This window comes from Aulonocara stuartgranti (assembly GCF_965226115.1).
Source record: "Aulonocara stuartgranti genome assembly, chromosome: 7".
Classification (NCBI taxonomy): Eukaryota; Metazoa; Chordata; class Actinopteri; order Cichliformes; family Cichlidae; genus Aulonocara; species Aulonocara stuartgranti.
Window position 1 is genome coordinate 49,192,942 of NC_138945.1, and position 14,092 is coordinate 49,207,033.

Below are 14,092 nucleotides of genomic sequence, written 5' to 3' on the forward strand. Positions count from 1 at the left end.
CATGTTTGCTGTGTCCCCCACATGGCTTGTGGCAAACTGCAAACGGGACTTCTTATGGTTTTCTGTTAACAATGGCTTTCTTCTTGCCACTCTTCCATAAAGGCCAACTTTGTGCAGTGCACGACTAATAGTTGTCCTATGGACAGAATCCCCCACCTGAGCTGTAGATCTCTGCAGGTCGTCCAGAGTCACCATGGGCCTCTTGGCTGCATTTCTGATCAGTGCTCTCCTTGTTCGGCCTGTGAGTTTAGGTGGACGGCCTTGTCTTGGTAGGTTTACAGTTGTGCCATACTCCTTCCATTTCTGAATGATTGCTTGAACAGTGCTCCGTGGGATGTTCAAGGCTTGGGAAATCTTTTTGTAGCCTAAGCCTGCTTTAAATTTCTCAATAACTTTATCCCTGACCTGTCTGGTGTATTCTTTGGACTTCATGGTGTTGTTGCTCCCAACATTCTCTTAGACAACCTCTGAGCCCGTCACAGAGCAGCTGTATTTGTACTGACATTAGATTACACACAGGTGCACTCTATTTAGTCATTAGCACTCATCAGGCAATGTCTATGGGCAACTGACTGCACTCAGACCAAAGGGGGCTGAATAATTACGCACACCCCACTTTGCAGTTATTCATTTGTAAAAAATGTTTGGAATCATGTATGATTTTTGTTCCACTTCTCACGTGTGCACCACTTTGTGTTGGTCTTTCACGTGGAATTCCAATAAAATTGATTCATGTTTGTGGCTGTAATGTGACAAAATGTGGGAAAGTTCAAGGGGGCCGAATACTTTTGCAAGCCACTGTATGACTGCATGTATTCTAGCTCCTCCTTAATGGGTAGGCCAATCTGAACAACATTTTGCATTAACATCATATCATATTTTCTTAAAGATTTATTATAAGTCCTAGTTCTTTTTGATTTTCCTATATATTATTTTCATTTCATCAGCCCCCTGCAAATGTGATGTTTCCTTCCCCATTTGTTGGATCAATGTCTGCTGCCCATACTTAACAGACACCACAATTTGGACCTGCAGCATAATTTTGTTTGAGTTATTGGTAAATATGGAATGAAGAATTTGGAAAAATGCCACAAGCCTGGCAAAAACTGCCTGTAGGGGAGGTTTTTGCCACTACAACTAATTACACCAATAGCACAAAAAGGATAATAGTAATTCTCATAATAATGTCTTCAAATTCTTTACTTCTCTTACTGCAGCTCACTTATTGTATTTTTTTAAAAATAATCAAACTTTGGTTTCTCAAGTACTAAATGGTAGCTACCAGTAGAGTTTGCTACTTTAACTGGACCCTGTGGTTTGATTCTCTGTGCCGGATTATCCTTTATGAAGATCATTAGCAGTCTGTTAAGTCTGTCTTGTGTCATTGTACTCAGTAGCTTTTTATATTTTTGTTTGTTTGTTGCACTTTTAGGAAACTGTGATCTCCTTCAGCAACTGGTGCAAAAAGCAGTGGGACAACCAAATTCGATTCGATTATTGGAGACTGGAGGTGAACTCGAGTTTCTGTAGTTGTTTAGTTCCAGCATCTAGAAGTCTGCTCAAAGCATTCAATTCTGCAGGATATCCTTTGCTTTTAATGTGTCTGGTGTCACGATGTGTCACGGCTTTTTCCAGTGCAATGTTTCCCTGGGGAAAAGTTCTAGCATTTTTCTTATTGACAGATGTGATCAGATTCACTTCCCCAAGTATGTCTCTGTGCCCTGGATGTGAGAAAAAAAATACTCTTCCATAACATCAATAGCGTAGTCCAGTAAAACAGCTTGTAAACCTGTTGTGTGGATCCATTACTACCTCACTGTCTCCCTTGTAGTTGAAGATATTTCCTTTTTTGGGGGAGGGTGTCACAGTGCACTGTTTCAGGAAATCGGGTCTCTGCATCCAACTCCTGCGCCAGATATTTTTCATTTGACTGCATGCTTTCAAATTTGCCGTCAGTGTGATTGTCCAACAGGAATCATTTTGTCACATTCAGCTGTACTACTGCACTAAGTGCACAGTGTCTGCAGAGTCTTACCAGTAATATTTATCTCATTTAAAATGCTATACCATGTTATGATGGCGCATGAATGGTTGCCTTTTGATCTTAGCTGTAATGACTTCAGCTTCAGATCTAGTTTTAGCTTCACAAGCAGCAGTTGGACTTTCATCTTGTGACACTTTTAGCATTGCATCTCATGCTGCCTCTAACTGGGTTTGAGCACATGTGTACCTGACCTTCACGTTTCACAAACTCTGTTTTGAATATGTTTATGTTTACCCCTCATTTGATCTACCGTTATTGTCCTTGACCGCTCGTGTCCATAATGTCAACATCCTGTCCACTAATGTTCCCAGTGACATCATTCGTGCAAGGATGCGTGCAATCGGTTATCTCTGCGAATTCCAGAAAATGCTTTCTAATCTCTGCGCTTCTCCCTCTGTGTTGTAACAAAGTGTACAATCACAGTCATCTGTTCTGTTCTGCTCACAGTAGGAGCACAGTCTAAAAATATGGAGCAGCATTTAGCTGACCGCAGCACTGTGAGAATTTCCTGCTGAATGTGAGATGCTTTGCATTGCTGTCATTTCATTTGGTATGTCCTTGCGTAAATAGTGAATATGTATTTCTTTTGAAGTTACTCTCCATATGTGTCCAGCCATAAAGCTGTCAGATCAGCCTCACTAGTTTAGGCAAACTGTTACTGTTCTTCAAACAACATATGCGCTTATGTGGAATGCCAGTTTTTGCATACACATTACCTCATAAGAGGAAACTACTGCTATGACTCATTCTCAATTCATTGTCTTGGCCTGTTCCCTACTGATTTTGCATCTGCACTATATAGATAAAAGTCCACGGCCACCTACACATTACACCTACAGGAGCTTCTGGCCATGGAAGCCCAACACACGAAGCTCCTGGCACAACGTTTTTTTAGGTTTGGTACTCTGTCGTTCCTGAATAGGTAGGGCTTTGGTGCCTTTTATGAACTATGCGCCTCAGCAACCCCAGTTGGGTAACATTATGTGGTCTGCCACTTTGTGGCTGAGTTGCTATGGTTCCTAAACTCTTTTACTTTTCAGTAATGCAAATTACAGCTGATCATGGAATATTTTAAATGGAAGAATTTGCATCAACTGACTTGACTCCTATGGCCCTTTAGAACAAACCATTCTTTTACAAATGTTTGTAAAGGCAGAGTGCATGGCTAGGCCCTAAACACCTTTATCATCTGATACCTTTGTTTATATACAGTAGTGTACAATAGAAATCTTGTTCAGTCCTTTGTTAAAACCATCTAACTTTGTGTGATTTCTCTCTAGCATCACTTTTTCCCAGTCTTTAACATCATCTTTTGATAGGACTTTATGACACTCTTCCATGATGTCCTTGGGGTATTGTTGTTGGGCATTTGATTCATCAAAATACCCCAAATCTTCACTTTTTATATAAGCAGCCAGATACTTCATATGCTGTATTGTTTTTCATGGCTTGTGAGAGCTTGGAGTGAGTGTTGGTTTGCGATTGGTTGTCCAGAGTAACTGCCACATTCCTCATCAGTATTTTTTTCCTCTCATTTTCCACCTTTGTCCAGAGGCCTTCACAGGCAAAGGAAATCGCCTGACGAGGCTGACCCTGAAATGTGTGAGGAATTAAAAAGCAAGCTGCCTTTTAGTTGCTTGGCATGAACATGTTCTCATGCTCTCTTTAACAGAAACAGATTTTCGTTGCCCGGGTGGCGCTCTAATGTGCAGTAGATCACAAACCATTGGTTGGTGTGTTAAAGACAGACATGTTGCAACAAAATATTCTAGGTGAGGGTGAAAATTTGACTTGGCTATGATACCAATGTGACAAATATTTTAAAATAAAATGATGGCATTTATAAACCAGTGGATTCAGAGTGTTTTTAGAATATATTAGATGAGAAGATTGCCTGGACCGACTGATGAATACTGGATGAATAGATAGAGAGTGAATTTGTGTGAAGTAAATCTAAGCTGTAAAAAGGAGGCTGAGTAGATAGTAGATAGTAGTAAATTTTGCATATGTACACATGTTGAAAGTGTTGTTGAAACACACTTGTGGTCAAATTTAATCTATTTATTTGTCTAGAGCAGTTAGTGTTTAAGTACTTCCTTGAACACATGGATTCAATATTAGCAATAATATTGAACACTTTTTGTTAACCAGTTTGACTTTTGTATGAAATACTTTGTTCTAGGCCTGTTTTTAAATTACGCAGCTCGTATACATCGGCTTATATTTTTTTCATGACTCATGTCTTTTAGTGACACTGTTAAATGCATGAATAGCGTTAAGATTGCATGCCATGGAAAAACTAGCCAGAGGCGCTGAGCTTCTTTGAGCATTTTTATGTGTTTGACATCAGCAAAGTCTAATAACACAGGCCATCTACATCCTCTGTGAAGTGTATACTATAAGGCCATACACTGTTTGTATCAGATACAGTTTTCACAATGGACAGTTTAACATTTCATAGTCTTATTGTACCAAACAGCTTTGAAGGCTTATTGATGATTGATTTTCCATAATACTCTTAACTAGGCGTGGCTTCTATGATCGAACGTTTTAACTTAACTTCAACTTAATGTCTGTTCGTTTACAGTCAGTGTGAGCTGCAGAGAAAATGAGATTAGACCTTTTGCAGCATGCAATCACTCAGCAGATCGACATGGATTTGGCTGTCAACAATTTACTAAAGTCATGGTGGCAGCTGTAAAGAGATTGAAATCTCTCCCTGCCCTTTGGAATAGTGCAGTGTTAGTGAGGAGTGTATGGGCGGTGGGGGGATAGTGAAATTATTTGAAATAGTGATTACCAGTGTATCCTACTCCCAATCTCCCAATACCACTCCCTCACCTTCAGTTACCATCTCAAAAACAAAGGGATACGATTCGATTCAGTCCTAGATTAGCTTTGTGTGTGCCTGTGTTTATGTGTCCAAGTGTTTGCTGGGATTTTTATGTGTGTCTGTACTGCACAGAGACCGAGGGGTGGCAACATCTTTTACAAGGAGCTCTTGTGTCCGGAAGCCATTGTCTGTATGCCAAGATGACAAGCGAGTAGCCCTGGCAATGGATGGTGCCCTGCAGATGAAAAAATAAATAAAAACAGAGCCATTGTTTCAGAGGCCATGAGCAGAATATCTGCAGGGGTCTGAGGCCAAACCACTGCTTGTAATAGCTTGTCTATAGGGAAACACATTTGTCACATTTGTCTTGTTGGCAAAATGAAAACCCAAACGGCTCGTTCTACAAGATAAAAGAGCAACTACAGTGGTTGACCACTAAATTGTACAGCCGCCATTAAGAGGTTCATAGGATCGTTTCCTTACATTTTGGAGTTATTTACGTGTATATTTGTTTATTTAAATACTGACTATATTCCAAAAAGTATGCATCCTAAAACCTTTTTTTAAACACAAATTAACAGGTGAGGTCACACTTTTTGCTCATTTTGTTCCGAAGCTTGTCAAACAAGTACGGTATTTCTCTGTATGTTAGCCATGTAACTATGTTTTATGTAAGGCACTGTAGAATGAAGTGTTTGTAATATTTGCATTCTGTCCGATCTTTTTTAAAGGATAGTCACCACCATAAACACAAGAGACAAAAGGACTGCCATGCTGGTCACTGACTGGATCATGAAGCAAATACAAAAAGAAAGACATTCAGTCCTGTTTACACAGTATTAGATCAAACACTATTGTCTCAAAAGATGTAAGAGAAGAATATACAAAGTGACAAAGCTCCTGCAGATTAATGAAAACTAGCGAATAATATTACCCAATATTATTGGGTAATATCTTTGTAAAAATCTGCATTAGAAAAATCTGCAGCATTGGTTGATCAGATGAGTTCAGCTATAGCTGTCTTAGACAGGAGAGTCACCAATTACCTGCTGAACAAGAAAAGAAGGCAGCAGAGATGCAATGATCATATGATCTGTAAACCAGAACTGAGCATCAAGGACAGTGGAGTACACGCTGAACTAGAAACATCAGATAGATGAAGGCCCACAGAGAGACACCAAGAAGAAGGTAACCCCCACCAGAGAGACTAACACAAATCAGAAAAGGTCTTTGACCTTTGTCCAAGAAATGACAGTGGGTATAAGTCAAAGTCGGCAAGACAGAAAATGCTTTCACTCTTAAATTTACTTTAAAAAACTAAAAAAAAAAAAGTCATTTATTTAAAAAACAACATTGTTGATTTTTTTTCTTCTGGCTGGATTTATTTATAGTACCTCAGTAAATTAAATGAGTCTTAATCCAAAGTATATTCTTTTGACTCTTAAGGTGATAGCAAGAAATAATATTCTTTAATTCTCTTTACGTTCTGTCTTTTTATTCAGCATGAGCTCAACCACACCCAGCAAACTGACAGCTATTGTTAATGGTATTATTGATCAAATTTAGCAGCAGTGGTGCTGAATTGGTTTGTTAAGGCTGACACTTCTTAATGAGTGAAGATAGTTTGAACTTTAACATAAAAAAAAAACGAGTGAGATCATTGTAGCTTTCATTCATGTTAGCAATGTTATCCTGTTTGCAAAAAGAAAAGTAAAAAAAACATAATTGAGCTTTCAATAATATGAATATTTCCAGGTCAAACTGTTTTGTTGTTCATTGCTGAGAAAGTTCTTATTATATTCTGTTAGTGGTGTTGTTTAAATTAGTCTTTCTGTGGGCTGCATTATTTAAAGGTAAAACAAAGAAAATTGATCTTTACCAAAGTCCTAAATGCCAAGAGAGAATATGAACTGACCTGGGACCTGTTGGACTTTCATTTGCCTCTAAAGCATCGAAACACCTGTGCACTGATTCTCCAGAATCAAGTGTTGTATAAGGTTGTGGATGGGAGCATTGACACTGTCACATTTTACATTAAACTTTAAATATTTCCACTATCTGAATAGTTTCAAATGGTAATTTGATAATGAAAATTGGTTCAACAAAAGAATAAACCCACTCATGTACTAGCTTCTGACATCAGCTATTTTTTCTTGATTGAACATTCTGTCTGCTTATGAAACTGAAGGACAGCATCATTGTTCCAAAATGGAAGAAAATAAAAAAAAGTTTATAAAAAATGCAGTAGAAATCAGTGATAATGTGAAATACAAGAACAAAAAATTGCAGAGGATTATGCGGTCTCATTTGGGCCTCAGTGATAGATTAAGCCCCAGCATTCAAAGGCAATGTGTTCAAGGGTGGAAGTGACTTTGCCAAGACACTGTGAGATAAGAAGCTAACTGTTATTAGTTTAATGGGAATGATAGTCTGCCCAAAGCAGTGTGTGCAAGTGGCATGGGAGCATCATTTTTCTTTGCAGTCTTTCTTGCACTGCACTGAGCCTGAGTAGCGGTGAGAGAGCAGCAGCCTGCCAATTGTTTTGTGGGAAATATAAACCACTGAAGACAAAGTATTGCTCATATGACCACTGGGCTAGGTCTAGGTCCAGATCTAGGTCCAAGTTGCCACAGTATTTATTCTTCATTACTATGATAGGCCAGATAATACCTCTGATATCAGTATGGTCTGTGCTAGTAAGCCCAAAGAAACACTAGCCTTAGAGTTAGTATCCAGGATCCCTTCTTGCTGTATGCTTTTCCACTTAGTACATCTGTGGGAGCAATTGTGTCAAAGCTACTATAACAAGGTTCAGAAATGTGTTCAGCAATGATTATGGGTGCTGAGCTGTTCATTAGTTGACTTATCAATGTGAATATGTCATCATTTTTATGACCATTACATATTCCTTTGGTGTACTGCTGTCATCTCAAACAGATTTCATGATCTTGATGGCTGTCATTTTCATGTTGGATTGAAACTCTTGCAACATTATGAGTTTCAATTATTTGTTATGAACATAGTTCTATATCTGAGGATGTCATGCTACAAAACCAAAGCAATCACTCCCTAAACCACACGCAGTCCCAGAACAATATCCTTTACATTGTTAAAGCTTGTTAATAGTGTGCATTACCGCTAAATTATGATTTTGTATTTCTGTAGGTTGCGCATTTGCGAGGGTAAAACTAGATGTCAGTAATGCCAAATCCAATTCTTTGCATATTTGGTTGCTGCCTGCAAGCCCATATTACAATGCTTATTCAGGACCTTGGCAATTCAAAGCCCATTGAGGGACTTTTCCCTTCCAACCTCACTGCTTTCCATTTTCACTGCACCAGCCATTTTACATAGCAGTACAATAACACAAGTCAGGGCAAATGAGTGTGAGTGTGAGACTGAGAGACAATGAGTGAGTCGATGTATGTGCCTATTATTTATGTGTGAGGACGTTTGAGTGACAGTGGGGAGTGTGTTGCCATTTGTAAGGATTAGAAGAATAGTGAGTAAAGAGATGGATTTTAGGTAAGTGCCGCAAAAAGAAAGAAAGAAAAACAGGGCAAGAAATAAATATTTATGCTTCTTTACTTTGACCAACTTAACAGCCAACAAAGTTTGATGGAAAACAGAGAAGGAAAGTTTATAGGTTTGTAAGTCCTGTTTACTTTGTTTCAAGAGGTTTTTCTTGCTGTTGAGTTTTGCTGTGCTGTGTCTGGGTTCTGGTTTTTTTTTAGCTTTATATTGTTGTTGTTTCTTTTCTGGAAAAGAAATCGATATTACTTTGGAGCAAGTAAGTGTTATGAGATGTCAAATTTGGTCCCAGCCAGGACCAATGCTTGCCTAACATATCCCCCCCAAAGAGTTTCTGGCTGCTGCATTTTGTGGCACACAGCAAATGTGCAAAGGGTTTCTGCCCAAACCACAGATTCCTGCTATACCCAAGTATTTTTTGCACGGTTGTAAAGTTTTAAAAATAGAAAACAACCAGCAAATGCAGATTTGTAACACAAAGGAAAATAAGCAATACTCCTAAAGATCTTTAAAAAATAAAAACTCCATCTTTCTAACTATTTTTGTATTTCACGGGCGTATCATATACTAATGTGCTATAAAATAAAGCCACTTTGTGAGACTGCTGTTGTATGAATAAATAAACCCAGCTTGTTCCCAAAGTCAAGAGTGCTGCAGCACATTTAAAAACCAGAAAATTCCCTTGGGACCCACCCAATATTACATCTTCACTCGAATCAAAATACAAGATAAAGCACTGCATTTCCTTGAAAATTTCATTTTTTAAAAACATGATCAATTGCTAATACTACTCAGTCAAGCGTTGAGGCCAATGTGTGACCCACCTGCCAACCCAATATCACGACAAAGTGTGTAACAACAGAAACGCCCGTCCACCGTGTCAATTTCACACTTTGGTCTCCAAAACATTGCAGCAAAGGGAGCTATTTTACATGAAAATAATCACAGGAAAGCATTTAGCAGACATTACTGTCACATTTACACGTAAATACATATTAGCCCCCTAGCTTAATCGATTCTGACAATTAAGGACCCGGAAATATCCTTAGTACGTTTTTTGCTCACCACCGACTTCGTGTCTTAAAATATATTATCTCGCCCTGCTGGTAATGCAACTTCTTCACGCATCTCCATTTCAGATTTTGGAGAGGCAAAGCGTGAAATGGACACAGCGGACCAACATGTCTATTGCACGTTTTGCTCTGATATTAAGTTGACCTGCCACTGCAGTAAATGAGGACCATGAGTAATATAACAAACTAACCTCCTATTATCAGTTTTAATTTACAAACCAACCCTCACAGTCTCTTCCATTTATCCCAGTCTCTGGGTAGAGGGAAGCTGGAGTCTATCCCAGCTACCATAGGGCAGGAGGTGGGATACACCCTGGACAGATGGCCAGTCTGTCGCACAGCCAACAGTAAATAAACAAATATATTTAGATAAATATATAACTGTACCAAGTTGTAATTTCAACCTGAGTTTTTGTTATTATTCCTGCAGTACCTTGGCAGCCCACCAGGTGAATACACATGTAAATACACAAATCAGCCACAACTTTAAAAACCACCATGGGCGTCCCATGGCTGGCAGGGAAAGCTGGCAGTGGATCATTTTGATCCTGTGGGTTACAAAGTGAGAGTCTGGAGTCTAGATCAATACCATGGGCTCTTTGTCCTGTTTCTTGAGTCTTTTTTGAACAGCTCTTGTGAAATGAGGCAATGTCCAGCTAAGAGAGGCCACTGTCATTGGGGAATGCCATCACCATGTGGGTGTACTTGGTCTGTAGCATCCAGATGCATGAAGGTTTCCCAGCAGACAATTGCGCAGCAGTGAAAGATTCAACTACTTGTTGGCATCTTAATATTTATCTGTTGTTGCTGAATGGATATATGATCACACGCTAAATGGTTAGCTGCAACTCATAATAAGAGTCAATCTGCCTTTTGAAAAAAGAAATACCAAAGGGACCAAAGACTGAAAAACAAACAAAAACAACAAAAATAAAAGGCTGTCGGCAACTGGTGAATTCAGTTTTCACTTGATGTTGAAAACAGTTAAGATTTCATTCCCAAGTTTTCATTTGTCTCCTACTGTGAAGGAAAAAAGATTCTGAACACCAGAATTTAATTTGGCAACATAAATTAAGTCAGAGCGAAAGTTATTCTAGCTTGCAGACACAATTCATGATTCATTCTCAAAAATATATTTCTTTATTTCTGTTGAAATAGTGACTCTTAAAATGATGCCAAAGACTGTATCGGTATCAGAATTCATTGGGGGGCCAGCCTTATCAATAGTTACCCAGCAAGAATGACAACCTTGAAACTACTTATACAAAGCCACTCACCTATCAAGAACGATTGTAGCATAACAAGAAAATGGTTATTTTATCATCTAATCACAGAGTCATTCATCTTGCAGTGTCATGATTATCCACCTGACAGAAACCCCTCACACCAAGTATAAGAGAAGATTAAGGACAAGCATGCGTGCCAGTGTTGAGGAACACAGCTGAACAAATTAATTATTGATGGGATCCTTTCAAAGTCTGTGGCGTCACTAGGTATCCATTGTTACCTCTGTTGTTGTTTGCAGCTCTTAGCAGGGCAGAGAGGATGGAGACGAAGTAGAGAAGAATGAGGTCTACGAACTTCGCCTCTCTCCTCCCGCCTATGAGGTGCATCATGTCACAGTCAAATGTTCCCTTTTGGAATCTAATTTTCTCTGAGTTTTATTCATCTAATAACACAGTGAGCATGTTTGACTAGTACTGCAAATCTGAGTATAATCGTGCATTTACTTATTAATTTTATTTTACTCATATCGATCAGCTGATGAGTAATATATATTGATGAAACATGTCAAGCACCAGTACACAAAACGTATTACAATTGTTTATTTTTAACTTTATATCTATAGGGAAATATACTGTCAGTTCTAGGGTAGTGATCTGGAAAGAAAAAGCCCCTGTCTAACAGAATGGTTTTATAGCCAGGCAGCGTGGAAATAACTCTAAAATACTGGCAAAATTCCTTCTACTCATTGCAAGGGTACCTTGGCCATGCGTGATCTGCTGCTGAAGACATTGACAAGTAGCTGTGGTGCCAGAATGGCTTAAGTTCCTGTGCAGAGTTGCTTTAGGCATGCAAAAGTGACAGATTTCAAGACTGCTGGACAAATATTTTGTGTGACTTTGTCATAGTGTAAGCAGATAATATAGGGTACATTATAGTTTTTGAAATCGAAGTTAAAATCTAAGTCCTAAAACTCTTCAAAATAGGAATAACTTCATTTTATAGCTTACTTTAAAGACCTTTTGCAGTTAATGTACACAGACGTAAACACCATCAAAATCATATTTCAGTTACAAAATATTCTATTTTTTACTGTAATTACACCTCAGCTAATCACAAAAAAAATAAGTTAGTGCCTTCCTAGTATGTTCATCAGTGATACGAAACCAACCAAATCATTTAACACCAGCATCCAGTACTCAAAGATAACAGGTAGTTCAAGAGATCGTTTGTAAGAATGGAACATGATTTTCTGTGATACAGAAATTAATTAATCTATTTGGTCTCATTTATTTGCCAAGACTCATTATGGCAGAACAGAATCCCAGCAATGATAGACGCTGGTGCTGGTGAAGATGGGGACTTGGATGGGTTCTGATTGAGCAGGGTGAGGCAGAGATGGGGAGGAGGTGGCTGTACAAATGACAGACTGGAAGACAGAAGAGCACTGAGATTTAAAGCACATGGGTTGGAGCTGATTGGCTCACTGAAGGTGGGCAAGAGAATGATTGGTCTTGAGTAATGATGTCAGCATTGACTTTGACAGCGTGGGAAGTGCAGTAAAGAATAGACTAGCAGGTGGACATCAAGGAAGTGGCTAAATGGGTGGTTACAGATCTTCTATACTGAACGCATGAATAAGTTTCATCATGAGCACAAAATTGAGAAAAACTAGAAAATTGAGAAAATTGCTGAAAAATCTAAATTTCAACAATTTATTTTTGCCATGCTAACAAACATGCTAATGTTCAACTTTATGGCCACTCGAGGTTAGACAAGATTAATGTGACTCTATTTCTGAAAATGAATTAAACACTCATAATTGTGTTTGTATTATATGCACATAAATATGTGTGTGTTTTTCCTGAAACAATGTAAAATCCATTGTTTTGGTTTTTGGTTTACATTTAAGACCATTCATTAACTCATGGGCACAGTGCTTTGCAAGTTTTCACCAATCAGTGAGTTAAGGTCCTATTGTTTATGACATTGATAAAAGTTTTTAATGATATATATATAATTTTTTAAAATGGGTCATTGGTAAGGGTTACACCTAACAGCAAAGTAAGGATTCATAAATGGAACATGTCATGGCAGACAGTGCAAGCACCATGTAAACTTACAGATGTCTATGGTGAATAAGTCCGATTTTGCAGTCGAACATAGAAACATACCAAATGTTTAAACTGAGATATTTCGTTATTTTGTGAAAATTTTTAGCTCATTTTAAATTTCATGACAGCAATAGAAAAAAAAGTTGACACAGGGCTTACTACTGTAGCATCCCCTCTTTTTGTAATGACACACTCTAAACATCTGGGAACTGAGGAGACCAACTGCTGGAGTTTTGGTAGAGGAATGTTGTCCCAGTCTTCTCTTATATAGGATTCTAGGTGTTCAGCAGTGTGTTTCCTTTTCATATCTTTCATTTCATGTGCAAAATATTTTCAGTTGGTGAATAGCCTGGACTGCAGGCAGACCAGCTAAAGCCATGAAGTTGTAATAGCTGCAGTATGTGGTTTAGCAACGTCTTACTGAATGCAAGACCATCCATGAAAAGTACATCATCTAAAAGGGAGCATAAGTTGCTCTGGATCATGTTAGCATATGTTTTTTTTGTATGATAGATTTCTTATCCTGGATCCTGGACAGTGTTTACAGACAGTGACTTCTGGAAGTGTTCCCCAGTCAAAGCAATGGTTTCCATGTCAGAATCATGCCTGTATTTAATGCAGTGCTACCAGAGGGTCTGAAACCCATGAGTGTCCAGTATTGGGGTTTTTTGGCCTTGTCCTTTGCACACAGCGATTCTCCTGATTTTTTTGATATTGTGTTACTGCAGAGAATGAAATATTCAGAGTCTTAGCAATTTCATTATGAGGAAGGTTACTCTGAAATGGCTCCGCTATTTGTAGATGCAGTTTTTTTTTTCCAGATTAATAAGCCTCTGCCCATCTTTCCTTCTGAGAAACTCTCTAAGTTGCTCTTCCTTCCTTCTACCACTTCCTTTTCCAGCCTTTTGTTGCTCTGTCCCACTTTTTTACTCAGAAAGTGTGGCGACATCAAATTCATAAATACCTATTTTTCAGTGACACAGTAAAAAGTCTCAGTTTAAATATCTATTTTTTCTATGTTTTGTTGTGAAAAATGTGATTACAAGAAATCACTGCGTTTTTACACAGCAACCCTTTTTTTGATTGGGGTTGTAATTTTATTTTCCAGTTTTAAATCACCTACCATCTCTAAGTGATTGTCCATAGACTCCGTTTAAAAATCACAGGAGGTAAAATATCAGGTATGTATTAGGGAGCATACTGCACAGACTGCCTCATGGAAGAAGCAGTGTGTTGTGAATGCCTGTGTATGTTTGACTGCAGTACCCGAAGC